Here is a 16748-nt window from a genome sequence, read left to right on the forward strand (position 1 = left end):
GACTATTTTTTTTACGACCACTTAGTCTGCTCGAATCATGCCCTTAATTTTTTGTTTGTGTTCACATTCCAAATGCCATAAAAGTCACCAAGTTTCGAACCATTCCGATGAAGCTGTGATTTTTAAAATTTTTCGGTCAAAAGCACCACAGGGTTACAGGAGCGAGGAGATTGCATCCCCCGCATCGGCCTTCAGTCTCACCCTGGGACCTAGAGGTGGTGTTAAGAGCTCTTTCACAGCCACCATTCGACCCTTTAGCATCTGTTGATATGAAGGAAATATCTCTCAAAAGTGTGTAACGATCGGCCTTGTCGGCCGAATTACATAGATTTAAAATGGGGTCAGATTAAACTGTGTGAGGTAAAATAAGTTTTAAAAAGATGAGACAACAACAAAAGTAGAATGAATAAATAGTGTATTTACAAAATCCACAAGGAACTTAAAACAACACAATAAAACTAGAAATCCTAGGCTGTTAAAAGCACAGAGTCTGTAAGCGTGCTGTAAGTTCCAATGTAAAATAAGTTCCAATGTAAGTTCCACCGGTGTATATACAGTACAAAGAAAGTGATAATCCAAGATGTGTGAAAATACTGGAATTGTAAATCCATAAACAACTCCACAATCCAGCGTGTAAGTGTTTGGTCAATGACCTTGTCTGTTTGTCATGCTGCCTCCTTTGTACTGTTCAGTTCCTATTTTTTGTCATGTGATGAGTCACATGACAGGAACACCCGGACTCACTTAAAGACATACACACATTAAAATAGTTAAGAGGAATAAAATGGCTAAGACAACATGAAAACCTATTAAAACTCAAACATACATAAAATCATTATAATATATTGAGCAGGTTAAAACATGTGTCCTGTGTGACAGTGTCACAAGTGCACTTCTTCTTGCCCTCACTTCGGCTAAGCGCATAGAGGATTTACATGTGTTTTCTGTGGACAGCGACTGTATTCGCTTCAGACCTGGTGACTGCAGCGTCACTCTCCAGCCGAGACCAGGCTACGTGCCTAAATCACTGTCTACCCCCTTCAGAGCGCAGACTGTTTCGTTGTCCACCCTGTCTTCTGAGTCATCGACCTCGCGTGATGCGGACGCTCAGACTTCGGTGTGCCCCGTCAGGGCTTTGAGGATTTACATTGACCGTTCAGCCAGCTTTCGGCAATCTGACCAGCTTTTCGTGTGCTACGGTGGTTGTGCGAAGGGAAGGAACATCCAACACACAAACATTTTGCAGTGTCAAAACAGAGACTTGCCCACTGGAATGTGGACGCTATCACGGCTGCTTATACGAGCCCAGGTTTGGAATGCCCTTTGCACATTAGGGCCCACTCAACAAGAGCTATCGCCTTCTCCTGGGCGTGGTCGAGAGGTATGTCTATTCAAGATATACGCTTTGCAGCCGGCTGGTCTTCTCAGAATTCCTTCGCCAGGTTTTACAAGCTGGACGTTCAGTCCTGAGCCTCCCAAGTGCTGTCGGTGAGTGACTGATTCACGTTTATGCTACCTCTATTCATGTGTTTGCTGCCTCGCACAGTAGTTACTCTGCGCAGCCCTCTATGCTATTGTTGATGTTGTCTGCCCTGTACTCAGTGCAGCTTCCTGTTATTCATGTCTGATTCCCTTCATGCTACCATTAACATGTTATGTGTTATGCTGCTAAACACAGTTATGTCTGTGCAGCCCCTTGCATTACTGTTGTTGCTACTGCCCTGTTCTCAGCGCAGCATACGTTATTACTGACCAGATTTGCAAATTTCATATACCTGGGCTTCAGACGCTCATTGGCTTATGGCCACCTATCAGCCGCAAGCCTTCGCTGAGTATGTGACTTGTACAGGCTGCTCCTAGCCTCACTCACGGCGGGATTGAATATCATTCCCATAATGGAGAGATGTCTCTGTGATGTCTCGTGAAAGCTCGAGAGGGAACGTCTCCAGTTACTATCGTAACTTCGGTTCCCTGAGAGCGGGAACAAGACATCACGGAGGCCACCGTGTTCGCTGCACGACCTGCTAAGCGGCGTTCAGAATCAGATTCTGATGTAATTGTCGCGTGCACCGCATTTTATACTGCCTCTCGATCTTGTCAGTATTTGCATGCAATTGGCATACTTCGCCACAATTGGCCAGTCTTTTGGACTGGCGTGAGCCAATAGGACTTCAGGAACGGTTGGAAGGGAAGGAGTTCCCATAACAGAGAAATGTCGCCGTGATGTCTCATTCCCACTCTCAGGGAACCGAGGTTACAATAGTAACCGGAGACATTTTATATTCGCACATTCAGACTTCCACGTTCAATAACTTTGTTAACTTTTGTCTGCATTTAAAAAGGCTAATTTCGGTTAATTATCATTACCGACTGTTACGAGCATAAGCTTCAACACATTTTTCTGCAGAACTCGACGTTTTAAAGAAGCTGATAAACACACTTACCTCTATGGAGTGTTGTGACGTCATCGTCTATCTGAGGGAACATCTACAAATGACATGTTTCGATTACGACAGCCTGCTAATGATTCACTGTCCATGGTACTAAAGTCATCACAGAACATGACATCATAGAGGACGATTATTTGGACAAACTCTTAAATAAATTTTAAATAGTTCAAACAAATTCTTTAAAAACATTTTAAACTAATAAATGTAAATGTATTTAGAAATTTCTAATGATAATTTTTCAATTATCTGTAACTGTAATGGTGTGTCAGGAAAGATCATGTTATCTGCATCTCCTGCACTCCATCAAGCCATGATAGCCTCCCATAATAGCTGTCATTATTCAAATTAATGCACGACTCTACAGTATCCCACTGCTCCGGGTGTGTGTTCACTGCTGTGTGTGTGTGTTCACTGCTGTGTGTGTGCACTTAGGATGGGTTAAATGCAGAGCACTAATTCCTAGTATGGGTAACCATACTTGGCCACATGGCCACATGTCACGTCACTTATCTGTATAGCATGTGTGTAAGACTCGAATACAATTATGAAGTAATAATTTTATGATGAATAAATCTTTCAGTGAGTAAAACTGGCTGTGTCTATAGTATTAAAGACTACACAACATTATTATATTATCTTTAAATTAATTTTTAAATGTCCCTGGATTAGTAGGGTACTCTTGTAATAAAGTATAGCGGGGTGGTAGCGGACAGATTTTAAGTATCAATTCTGCTTAAAAAGATGCAATCTAATCCTGTTTACATGAAACAAGCTGCTCCCGAGCAGGGTTAAGTTTACGCACCTGTTGCTATGACAGCAGCTCGGGGATGAGCTTCGAAGAACTGAACAATCCAAGACTATGCCAAATCACCAACAATCAAATCCAGCTAACTAAGTTAGCGATGTACGAAGAACAGGCCCCTGGACAATTTTATTTTATTATTTTTTTAATTTATTTTTTAATTTATTTTCTACACAGAAAATAGTGTACACATGAACAGAAAGCAATGATAAACACAATGTGTGTCAATACTAATAAAATAAGGTACAAAGCAACTACAACAAAAAACAAAACAAAAAAAACACAAACCATGAACAAACAATGCAGAATAATAGGAACTAATAATAATAATAATTAAATATACATATATAAATAAATATTAATCCGTTATTCAAGCTGTTTATGAGATTTGTAAAACAACCTTCAGAAATCAAGCCTTACTCCTTTCCCATCAACTATCAGGACTGAGTAAAGAACAATTCTCTTTAATATACTGAAAGTGGGGGCCCCACAGCTTTCCAAAGCTATTTGAGCATTTCTTGAGGGACAATCGTATCTTTTCTAATTTAATAAAATAAAATAAAGAACATCTGATAACCAACGAGAATGTGAAGGGGGCGTTTTAGATTTCCAGTTCAGCAATATTAGTCTCCTAGCCAACAGAGTAACAAAGGAAATTGCATCCTGTTTAAGAATTGACAAGGATGGTACAGAGGGGCAAATTCCAAACAAAGCAGTGAGAGCATTCGGTTCAATTCTTTCCCCTGTAATAAATGATAAAGTTTCAAAAATGTTTGTCCAATAATTATACAATGAAGGGCAAAGCCAAAACATATGAATCAGGTTTGCCGGAATTTGACAACATTTGTCACATGCTGGAGAATCACCTTCATAAATCCTAGCCAATCTAGCTTTTGTAAAATAGACACGATGCACAACTTTACACTGAATAAGTGAATATCTGGCACATATAGATGATCCATGTACCCTGTTGAGGATCTTTTCCCATAGTTCATCTGATATCTCCTCTTCCACATCATCTTGGCAAAGAGCCCTAATGGAGTCTAAAGACTCAGGACATAGGCTATGGATTTGAAAGTAGATTTGTGAGATTAGGCCTTTTAAAGTACAAATTGGAATGATAAAACTATTCAAAGGAGTATCATTAGGCAGGAGAGGAAAATTTGAAAATGTGGCACGAGCAAAACTACGAATTTGTAAGTATCTGAAAAAATGCTGCTTTGGAAGTGAAAATTTCTCTCTAAGCTGTTGAAAAGAAGCAAAAGTGCCATCAATATATAAATCATGAAACGAGTTAACGCCACAACTAGACCAAGATAAAAAGCCACTGTCCAACAGAGAGGGAGAAAAAACATGATTACTGGCTATCGGAGCATAGATTGAGAATTGACTGTAATCCGAAGAAGTGCTTAAACTGAGCCCAAATCTTAAGAGTGATCTTTACTATCAAATTCTTAGCAAAGGGTGAGGTAGAAGATAGAATGGGAGAATGTACTAAAGCATTCAGTGAGCTGGATTTTGCGGGAATTTGCTTCCATCATAAGCCATGGGGGAAGAGACTCTAAATTCTTATAATAAAGCCAACATTTTAAGGCTCTAATGTTGGTGGCCTAATAATAGAACCTCAGATTAGGTAATGCCAGACCTCCCAGTGACTTGGGTCTCTGTAGATATGCTTTACGTAGCCTGGGGACCTTTTTATTCCATATAAAGTCCAGTATCTTGGAGTCTAAATCTCGAAAAAAATTCTGTGGGAGAAACATAGGAATGCATTGAAACAAATATAAAAAACGTGGGACAACCGACATCTTAAACAGCATTAATTCGAGCAGCTAAAGTGAGATTCAAAAGAGACCATCGTTCAAAATCCTCAGTTCGGGACAACAAAGGAGACCAATTTGCTTTAAATAAATCGTCTCTAGTTTACGTATGTAACCATGGTTCCCCGAGGGAACGAGACGCTGCGTCGAGATTCGCTTTGGGAACGCCCTTGCGTGACCGTGTTCTGAAGTACGTGTCAAATCAGTCCAATGGAGCAGCGAGACGTCACGAGCGGGGTGACATAAGCACCAGAAAGTATAAAAGCGCATCCAGCAGAGCGCAAACCAGCTTCGATGACGTAGCGCCTGCAGGGATGCAGGGAGTATGGCAAAGAGACGCAGCGTCTTGTTCCCTCTGGGAACCATGGTTACATACGTAACCTAGAAACGTTCCCCTTCAGGAACTCGAGCTGCATCAAAATTCGCTTTGGGAACGAGAATATCCACTGCGCCATACTACCAATCCCTGCCTGTGTGTGTATCTTATGAGCACATCACGAAGAGAGAACTTGGGAACCTGGGGTAGATGCCAGGTCTAGGTTGTAAAAGCGGAAAATTCGCTTTGGGAACGAGAATACCCACTGCGCCATACTACCAAGTCCCTGCCTGTGTGTGTATCTTATGAGCACATCACGAAGAGAGAACTTGGGAACCTGGGGTAGATGCCAGGTCTAGGTTGTAAAAGCGGACAAAAGTGTGCGGAGAGGACCAGCCCACCGCAGCATAAATGTCCTGCAAGGCCACACCCAAGTTGAAAGCCTTGGAGGCCGCCATACTCCTGGTCGAGTGCACTCTGACCCCCATAGGCGACGGGGGGCCAGAGGACTCGTAAGCTAGTGAGATAGCCTCAACCACCCATCTACTCATAGTCTGCTTGGTCGCCGGAGATCCCTTCCTTGGCGGACCAAAACCAACAAACAAAAGCTGATCTGCCTCACGCCACGGGGCAGCTCTGTGTGCGTAAGCGTCCAGTGCTCGAACTGGACAGAGCAGATTAAGCCTTTCTTGCCTACTTCCTGGAATGGAGGAGAACAGAATGCCTGAAGTACTATGGGCCCTGGGGAAGAAGTGGGCACCTTAGGGACATACCCGGCCCTCACCACAGCCAGGTCCCATGAGGGCACCTTAGTGCGCTGTACCGGCCTCCGCCTCAGGGTGCCACGGAGGAAACGAGTGATAAGTGGGTGTCTTCCCAATGATTGACCACCCAGAAGGGCGTGGTAAGCAGCTAAGGCCGGATATCTGCCCCCTGATTTAGATACCCAGGGATATAAACTGCTCTTAGAGAGAGGAGCTTCCCCTGAGCCCACAGAAGGATCTGGCGCGCCAGCTTGTACAAGGGGCGCGAACGCAGACCCCCCTGCGATTGATGTAGGAGACCACCGATGTGTTGTCTGTGCAGACAAGCACATGATACCCCGTAAGGTCTGGAAGGAAGTGTGTCAGAGTTTCAGTATTCAGTTTCAGCATTTCTTGGCCAGAATAACTCGCAGTGATGACAATCAGCTGCTCAAAAGCTGACCGTGCATGCTCCGCTCCCAAATAAACGACACACAAATCGTGTGTATCCCCCGCCGCCAGATATCATGGGCAGGGAGGAACACAGGGTTTGTAATGCCGTTCGCTTGCCATAGACTTTTTTATGATTGTTTTTTATATATGCTTGCGGACAGACAACAGTAAATAGACAGACACATACACAGAGCGCTACTGAAGAGCAGAAGCTGGTTTGCGCTCTGCTGGATGCGCTTTTATACTTTCTGGTGCTTACGTCACCCCGCTCGTGAGGTCTCGCAGCTCCATTGGACTGATTTGACACGTGCTTCAGAACGCGGTCACGCAAGGGCGTTCCCAAAGCGAATCTCGACGCAGCTCGAGTTCCTGAAGGGGAACTACATATTTATGTGTAACATGTATTCCAAGATATGTAAAACTAGATGAAGATACTTTAAAAGGTAGGGTATTTAAAGGAAAAGTTTTTGCTAATGTATTAATAGGAAATATTAGGCTTTTGGATAAGTTTAATTTATATCCAGAAATTTGACCAAAAGATCGAAGTGTGTCTAAGGCAGCAGGGACAGAATTAGATCAATTAGAAACATAAAGAAGTAAATCATCTGCATATAAAGACACTTTTACCGCCACATGATTACTAACTATCCCAGTAATGGCACAGTTAGATCGAAGGGCGATAGAGAGGGGTTCAATGGCTACTGCAAATAAAAGAGGGCTTAAGGGACATCCTTTTCTTGTGGAGCGATATAAACGAAAATAATCAGATTTAATATTATTTGTCCTTACTGCAGCCAGTGGGGAAGAATAAAGTAACTTAATCCATGAAATACATTTCTTTCCAAAACCAAATTTACCCAAAGTATAAAATAAATAATTCCACTCCACTCTATCAAACGCTTTTTCAGCGTCCATCGAAATCAAAGCTTCCTCAGTAATAGCCTGAGAAGGATTGTAAATTATATTAAAAAGCTGCCTGAGATTGGAGAATAAGTGACGATTTCGGATAAAACCTGTTCTGTTTGGTCAAATGAAATTATAGTTGGTAGAACATGTTCAAGTCTTAAAGCCAGTAATTTTGATAACAGTTTGAAATCTACATTTAACAAACTTATTGGGCGGAAGGAAGTACAGTCTAATGGGTCCTTCTCTTTTTTCAAGAAAAGAGAAATAGAAGCCTGATTAAGGGTCTGAGGGAGATAGCCTTTTTCAAATGATTAATTAAACATATCCAATAGTAAAGGGGAAAGTTTTTGCCAAAACACTTTATAAAATTCAACCAATCTGGCCCTGGACATTTCCCTGACTGTAAGGAAGAAACAGCTACATAAAGTTCTTCAATAGTAATTGGCTGATCTGCTTCCTCGGAATATGATTGTTCAATGGAAGGAACATGACTAAATTGCTAAAAAATGTGTCAAAGCTGGGAGAGTTAGTGGAAAGCTCAGATGAGTATAAGGACATAAAAAATTCTTTAAATATAGAGTTAATGTGCAAGGGATTAGTTGTAATACCTTTTTGAATCTTTGAATCTTGGGAATCTTGGGAATTTGATTGGCTGAAGCTGCCTTGCGTAACTGGTGTGCTAGAAGTCTACTAGCTTTGTCACCATGTTCGAAGTAAGTAGACCTTGTTCTGAGCAAAATTTCAGTTGTGCGCTGAGTCATAAGGATATCATATTCTGATTTTAGGGTCAGGCATTCTTTGAGTATATCTGGGGATGGGGATGTGGCATATAAAATATCAAGCTGAGATAGTTGCTTTGCCAACATAGATAATTTTTCAGTTCTCAGTTTCCTCTCGTATCCGGTATATGAAATTATTTCCCCCCTAATGTAAGCTTTTAGACTTTCCCACAAAAGAGCAGCAGAGACCTCTGGTGTTTTGTTTACACTAATAAAAAAATAAATTTGTTGAGAGATAAAATTGATAAAGCCCTCATTAGAAAGTAACCTTTTATTAAACTGCCATGGACTTAATGAAACTATCAAAATGGATTTTCAAACAAACTGGGGCATGGTCAGAAAGAACAATAGCTTCATATTTACAATCAACCAGACTTGGTAGAAGTCTATTGTCCAGCAGAAAATAATCAATACGCGTGAAAGTATGATGGACGTGGGGAAAAAAGGAATATTGCCGGCTAGAGGGGTTAAGAAATTGCCAAGCATCCGAAACAGAGAATTCTTTCATAAATAACTGGATAACTTTAGAGGATTTAGACAGAGGAGAAGAGTTAGAAGAGGAACGATCCAGCTGTGGGTTAAGACAGCAATTAAAGTCACCTCCAAGAATAAGGTAATGAGAAGATAACTCTGAAAGTGTTGAAAAGAAACGTTTGAAAAAAGATTTGACATCCCAATTAGGGGCATACAGACTAGCTAAAGCAATGTTGACATAAATTTGCCCAGTAACGATGACAAATCTCCCAGAGGAATCAGAAATCACCTTTGAATGTACAAAAGGAATAGATATATGTAATAGAATTGCTACACCTCTGGATTTCCCAGAAAAAGATGAATGGAACATTTGCCCCACCCATCTCCCCCTCAGCCTGTGTTGGTCTCTGTCTCTGAGATGTACGCGCATTTCCCTCTCCTAACAAAAAATCTCGCCTCATATTTATTAGCTGTAAAACAAAAACTCACAGCTAACCTGGCGTACAAGGAATTGCGACATTGCGATTCAATAATTTGTGCAAAACATCCACTCAAATCAAACAACAGAGATACATCCAGAGTATGGAAATGTGCATCATTGAGGTTTCAAACCAGGCTGCCCCAGTCATCAAATGTTTGGAGAAAAAAAAAAAAGAAAAAAAAAAAGCGTACGTCATGACTAATGAAGTCATTTTGCTGAAATATTAGAAAATAGTCAGATCGAGCAGCGTGCTGTTATTCAACGGTGTTCGGAGACACACCTTTCTTAACGTTTTTCCTGACAAAGTCTAAAGACAAATTGGGATCATCAAACCTGTGCACTTCACCTCCAGGTAAAGTAATCTTTAAGGTCGCTGGGAAGCGAAGACCAAATTTGACGTTCGGACACGAGTGAAGTTCCTTCTTCACCGGTGCAAAAGCAGCCTGTTTCTTGGCCACTGACGGAGCGAAATCTGGGAAAATAGAGAGCTTCTTTCCTTTGTAGAGAAGAGGCGATGACTGCCATGCACGATGCAAAATTTGTTTTCGGACTTGAAAACTGCTGACCTTAATAATGAATGGGCGAGGAGCCTTTCCTGCTCCAGGTTTTTCTCGAAGTGATCGGTGAGCCCGATCAAGTGCCGACTGGTTGTCGAGACCCAATACCTCCTGAAGAAGTTGCGCTATGAATTTGGAGACACGCGGGCCCTCGGATCCCTCGGGTAAGCCTACCAGACGAATATTATTCCACCTTAATCGTCCCTCCAAGTCTTCGCATTTCTTGGAAAGACTTTCCACCTGAGCAGTCAGCTTGTTAACATTTGTTTGTAGCTCATCCAAATGGTCGCTGTGGCTGTTGGCAGCTCGTTCGAGGCCTGTAACCATCTTTCCCAATGAACCCATCCGTCTCTCAAAAGGCTCTAGAACTGCAGTTATCTCTCTTTTCACGGTGTCGGACAAAATTGAATTGAAGTTGCTTATAATATCTGACCGCATCTCGTCCATCATTTCTCTTATGCTCGACACCAAATCCTCGTTAGCCCCCGGGCTCAGGAGATACTCTATGCTTCCCGCGGCCTTTTACGGAGTCTAGTTTAGCTGCTTTGCCAGCCATCACAAATGTCACAAGCAGTTCGTATAACTTCAGCACAAAGCCCAAAGCAATAAAAGAGCAAAAATAAAAAAGATTTTCAGAAAAATAACATTAAATTCGCAAATCCGAGGAGCTGCCGCAAAACACGTCTTACATACTCGCACCTCCGCAGCACCCCCTATTTTATTTTATTTTTGATCACCTATCAATTTTATTTATTTTATTTATTTTTTTGTTTAATAAACTTTGTATAAAAATTATTCTCACTTATGTTATGAAAGATATAACGGAATTAATTGATATACTATTTTAATTTATGCAATATGTGGGAAAAATGGCCCTAAATGGGCAGACTCACTCCATATAATCTATCTATAAACTGTATCTCATTTGCATATTAATGTGTTCTTGGGGCAACATGTAATGAAAAATGTATTGTAATAATGGGAGTAATAATTGGCAACGTTTTCATAATATTTTATAGGAATATTGATATATAATTTATTTTCCTATTCACCCTATTTAAGTCCTGGGGCTGGTTGCATAAACTGCTTGTAAGTCTCTTCTTAGTTTTGTATTTAAAGGATTGCAGCAAAAGGGTTAGCGCGATTCTGTAGCCAGAATGCCCGTAGTACAGAGTATCTCCACATACTCTGTACTATGTATTTTTCTAATACATCTAATACATTTAATCTCAGGAATGCATTTTACTCTTAGATTCGTCTTTGAGAGTTTGATGTCTTGTATTGATTTGATATCGTTGAATTGGCTGTGGAGATAATTGGCATAATACATATTTACCTGACTGATAATAAATTGTTACATTTTCCAAATAATTAACATTTTGGATATAATAATAATAATAATTATATATTAATAATAATAGCAATAATATTTCCTCAACATTTATATATGAAGTGTCTCATACCAATAATGTATTTGCTGTCCATCCTCAATCACTCAAGCATAAATGTGTAATGATTAGGTCTAAAGACAAACTGTGTCTTTCCACTTCCAAACAATATTGAAAGAGACTAAAAACTGATTCCTGGGAAACTACTTATGCAGCTTTACAGATAGGCCTACTGTATCAATGCCAATCAAAGGCGTCATGCCCATTCAAAGTGAGGGCACGTGCCCCCTTAGATTTTTCAGCCAAGTGGATTTTGAATGCAGCTTCCAAAAGACCAAAAATAGCCGATTAATATTTTCTATGTTTGATACAATCACATGTACGTTCAGCCAGCGCGTCATATCATAAGCTGCTAAATTCTAATTTGAGTTCACTGGCTGACGCTGAGCCAGACACAGAAGCGTTTATCAGCACTGCGCATTATGATCAATAACACACGATTCTGTTGAGCTTATGAATGCAATGGCCAATCAGAGGTGTTCCGATGAGTCATCGCTAAAATGCCGGTGCTTTCTTCACTTCACAATTGCAGTTGTGTGTACGAATCTGTAAGATATTGATTTCGCAGTGTGAACAGCTTCAGTGATTTTAATGGGAGTTTTTGAGAGTGCTTGAACTCTAGAGTGTCAGTGAAAATTGGATAATGTAAATGTTATTTGCTCTTTCTGTGCAATGAAAGTGTTATGATTAGTAGGCCTAGCCTAACTTACATTTTTATTCACATTAACTTTCAATGTTAAATTCACATTATATATAAAGGTTTTTTTAGCTTTATTTCTCCCTAAAATTAATAATGTTACAATTTTTTGAACACCGATTATGATATAATGTGTTAATGCAGTGTGAGTGAACTTCAAATTTTGGCCGTGCAGTATAGACAGTGTTTACTTGGCTGTACTTGTGACATCACAATCCAGTAGCTGAATTTTCTGTCCAGAACACATTTTCTTGTGTGTTTGTGTGGTGTGCTGTTACAATTAGTCATGGAGTGATGTTTATACATTGGACCTCTCTGTAACATTGTATAACCTTAAATTACTAAAATACTTACATTACAATTACAAGAGTAGCCGTTTGTACACTGCATACACTTTATTTATTATTTTATTATGTGCTTATTTAATAATGTGCTTTGAAAGTATACTTTCAATGCATTGTTATAATGATAATTTTCAGCACACAGTTAAACATATTCTTAAATATATCTAAGTAAAGTGCAAATAAATATAATTTAAAAAAATTAAATTAACAGAACTTTCAATTCAAGTATATTTTTGTAAAATATATATATTTTTAGAAAATATGCTAAATTACAATTATTTTAAAGTGTGTTAAATGTCGCATTGTGAAAATAGGTAAAAGCATGATGGCAATATACTTTTTATATATTAAAGTTAGTACAATTGTTGGTTAGTATATTTGCAATGTACTATTGAAACAGCGAATATATTTAAAATACAATAAAGTATACTTTTTTTTTACTAGGGTACGCTGCTCCTCGACCATGTCTCCGCCTATTCCTCCTCCCCTTATTCTTCTGTGAGTCGGGGCTGTCCCAACAATAAGAGCCCACCTTTTGTAACACAGCATTACGGACACTACCTGGAGGAAGAAAACGTTAAAGGCTTTGGACATAGAAGCATTACGTGGAGCTAGTTTTTAACCGAGCTGTTGCCCCGCAGCGGGCAGATCAATCGGGGCAAGATGTGGGTTTGGTACTTTCTGCTCGTTTCGGGAATGCGCACGGGCTCACTGCGGTCAAGCCAGCCGCAGTTCAGAAAAACACGGTCAAGCCAGCCGTGGTTGAAATTAATTACATAAATCAGTACAATGATTACGGTAATTGTAGGAACACACAGAGAACCCGCTTTCAGAGCACTTTTCATTTAGACGCCCAGATGTGAGATCTAACACAACAAGATGACATTTCTCGATTTCTTTTTTGTACTTCTGCTTTAATATGTGTGTTATTTATTGGTGTTTTGACGGTTGTGTGTTACTGAATTTTTGTCAACCTTTCAAATCATAGCAGGATTCCTAGAAAAAGAAAAATGGGAAATTATTCGATTTAGAGGTCTATAAAGACCCCATTTCTAATAAGTAGAAAAAAACAATGGTCAGTTCCTATAAGGGACATTCCATATTATATGCACACCTCATATGAAACTATTTTACTGCAGCATTTTTGAGATATGACACATTATTACACTTTGGAGGGCTATAAAGACCCCATTTCTAATAAGTAGAAAAAAAACAAGGGTCAGTTCCTATAAGGGACATTCCATATTATATGCACACCTCATATAAAACCATTTTACAGGTGAAGTGAATAACACTGATCATCTCTTCATCACGGCACCTGTTCGTTTGTGAGATATATTAGGCAGCAAGTGAACATTTTGTCCTCAAAGTTGATGTGTTAGAAGCAGAAAAAATGGGCAAGCTACGGATTTGACAAGGGCCACATTGTGATTGCTAGATGACTGGGTCAGAGCATCTCCAAAACGGCAGCTCTTGTGGGGTGTTCCTTCCTAGTCTGTAGTGGTCAGTATCTATCAAATGTGGTCCAAGGAAGGAAAAGTGGTGAACCGGAGACGGGCTCATTGATGCACGTGGGGAGCGAAGGCTGGCCCGTGTGGTCCGATCCAACAGACGAGCTACTGTATCTCAAATTGCTCAAGAAGTTAATATTGATTTTGATGGAAAGGTGTCAGAATACACAATGCATTGCAGTTTGTTGTGTATGGGGCTGCATAGCCGCAGGCCAGTCAGGGTGCCCATGCTGACCCCTGTCCACCACCGAAAGCACCAACAGTGGGCACATGAGCATCAGAACTGGACCACGGAGCAATGGAAGAAGGTGGCCTGATCTGATGAATCATGCTTTCTTTTACATCACGTGGACGGCCGGGTGTGTGTGCATCGCTTTCCTGGGGAACACATGGCACCGGGGTGCACTATGGAAAAAAGCCAGTGGAGGCAGTGTGATGCTTTGGGCAATGTCCTGCTGGGAAACTTTGGGTCCTGCCATCCATGTGGATGTTACTTTGACATGTACCACTTACCTAAGCATTGCTGCAGACCATGTACACCCTTTCATGGAAACGGTATTACCTGGTGGCTGTGGCCTCTTTCAGCAGGATAATGCGCCCTGCCACAAAGCAAAAATGGTTCAGGAATGGTTTGAGCACAACAACGAGTTTGAGGTGTTGACTTGGCCTCCAAATTTCCCAGATCTCAATCCAATCGAGAATCTGTGGGATGTGCTGAACAAACAAGTCCGATCCATGGAGGCCCCACCTGACAGCTTACAGGACTTAAAGGCTCTATTGCTAACATCTTGGTACCAGATACCACAGCACACCTTCCGGGGTCTAGTGGAGTCCATGCCTCAATGGGTCAGGGCTGTTTTGGCAGCAAAAGTGGGACCAACACAATATTAGGAGAGTGGTCATAGTGTTATGCCTGATCAGTGTATAAAGACATTTGACCGTAGCAATTTGGAGTTCAAAGTCAAGAAAATTCTCAGAAACTCCAGTTTTGAGAACTATAGAAATATTATTCCAAAGAAGTTGAAAGAAAAGGCTATTTCTTCCAAAGTTCCTCCTTCTTTTTCAGCACACCTAATGTGAAGTATGTGTACTGTGGCAGTTTGAAGTAGCATGCATTCATACACAACAAAACACTCAAAGACGTTTTAATATTTCCTAATTTTTGCAACCTATAGAAACGTTTTTTAAAATAAGTAGAACAAAGTACTTTCCTTGCAAAGTACCTCCTACTTTGTCAGCACAGCTAATCAGAAGTATGTGTACTGTGGCAGTTAGAAGTTGCACACATCCAAAAAAAAAAAAAAGACACTATTGTTTCTCTAGTTTTGAGGCTTATAGAAACGTCAGTATAAATACATAGATAAAAATAATGGCCTTTGCATGCAAGGCACTTCCTACTCTATAAGCAAATATGAAGTCACACACACTTCAGAACTGTCACCTCACACACTGTCTGAACACCTAATATGGAGTCTTTGCTCTGTGAAAGTTTAGAGTAGTATGCATCTGATGGATGCATGGACGAATGGATCATAGCGTATGCCCAGTCTTGCTTCTGGAGATCTCACTAAAAGTTCAGCTCCAAACCTAATCTAATTAAGAGTCAGGAACAATAGATAGTTACAGATAGGTTTGCTGGAGCAGGACTGACACTGAACTCTGGAAGAAGGTAGATCTCCTGAAACAGGATTGGGTATCCCTCATATTTTATGTGCCTTTTAAAAATAGTCAGTGTTTCTACTTATGTGGTTAAATAGTGTTTTGTTGTATTAGGATACATGTTACTCCAAACTGCCACAGTACACAGACTTCATTTTAGCTGTGCTGATAGGAGTAGGAGGTGCCTTGCATGAAATGGCCATTGTTTTTCTCTACTTAAGGTGACATTTCTATTCGTCTCAAAATTGGAGAAATTAGGCAAGGTCTCAAAATTTTCTTGACTCTGAAAGCATGCCACTCCAAATTGCTACACTACAATGTTTTTATATAAAGGTTTCACATATTAGGTGAGGTCCCTTATAAGAATTGTTTTTTTTATTTTTATTTTTTATTATTTATTGGAATTGATAAATGTACAGTTTTATAACTCTATATGTGAAATAATTGCATGCTCCTAAAAAATCATACAGTAAAATATTTTCCATTGATTTACTCATAGATTTTAGAAAACAGCCATTTTTTTACTTACTCATTTATACTTCTCTATGAGCCTCTGAAGTGAAATAATGGTGCATTTCTCTAAATTCCCTCAGTAAAATGGCTTCTTATAAGTGTGCATATGATATGAAATGTCCGATTTAAGAACTGACCTTTAATGTCTTCTACTTTACAGAAATGAGGTCCTTATGGCCTTCTAAAGTCAAAAATATTTTTTCTACTTATTAGAAATGTTGTCTTTGTAGCCCTTTAAAGTGTAATAATGTCCCATATCTCCAAAATGCTACAGTAAAATGGTTTGACATGAGGTGTGCATATAGTATGGGACATCCCTTTTAAGAACTGACCATTGTTTTTTTCTACTTATTAGAAATGTGTTCTTTATAGCCCTTTAAAGTGTAATAATGTACGATATCTCCAAAATGCTGCAGTAAAATGGTTTGATATGAGGTGTGCATATAGTATGGGACGTCCCTTTTAAGAACTGACCATTGTTTTTTTCTACTTATTAGAAATGTGTTCTTTATAGCCCTTTAAAGTGTAATAATGTACGATATCTCCAAAATGCTGCAGTAAAATGGTTTGATATGAGGTGTGCATATAGTATGGGACGTCCCTTTTAAGAACTGACCATTGTTTTTTTTCTACTTATTAGAAATTGGATCCTTATACCCCTCTAAAGTGTGATAATGTCCCTTATCTTAAAAATGCTGCAGTAAAATGGTTTGATATGAGGTGTGCATATAGTATGGGACGTCCTGAATAAGAACCGACCATTGTTTTTTTTGTACTTATTAGAAATGGGATCTT

At 39.9% G+C, this 16748-nt stretch overlaps 1 long non-coding RNA gene across 1 annotated transcript; it reads right to left on the reverse strand.

The window, feature by feature from the left end:
- Positions 1 to 749: 749 nt before the first annotated feature.
- LOC107601467 (uncharacterized) lies at positions 750 to 15595 on the reverse strand. The gene is made up of 4 exons (XR_001610935.1): positions 15585 to 15595; positions 6162 to 6167; positions 2439 to 2446; positions 750 to 892 (listed from the first exon to the last, which is right to left on the reverse strand). It is a non-coding gene; the product is annotated as an uncharacterized lncRNA (long non-coding RNA).
- Positions 15596 to 16748: the final 1153 nt, after the last annotated feature.

The sequence above is a fragment of the Sinocyclocheilus grahami genome, unplaced genomic scaffold (assembly GCF_001515645.1).
Source record: "Sinocyclocheilus grahami isolate Dianchi unplaced genomic scaffold, SAMN03320097.WGS_v1.1 scaffold306.1, whole genome shotgun sequence".
Taxonomy (NCBI): Eukaryota; Metazoa; Chordata; class Actinopteri; order Cypriniformes; family Cyprinidae; genus Sinocyclocheilus; species Sinocyclocheilus grahami.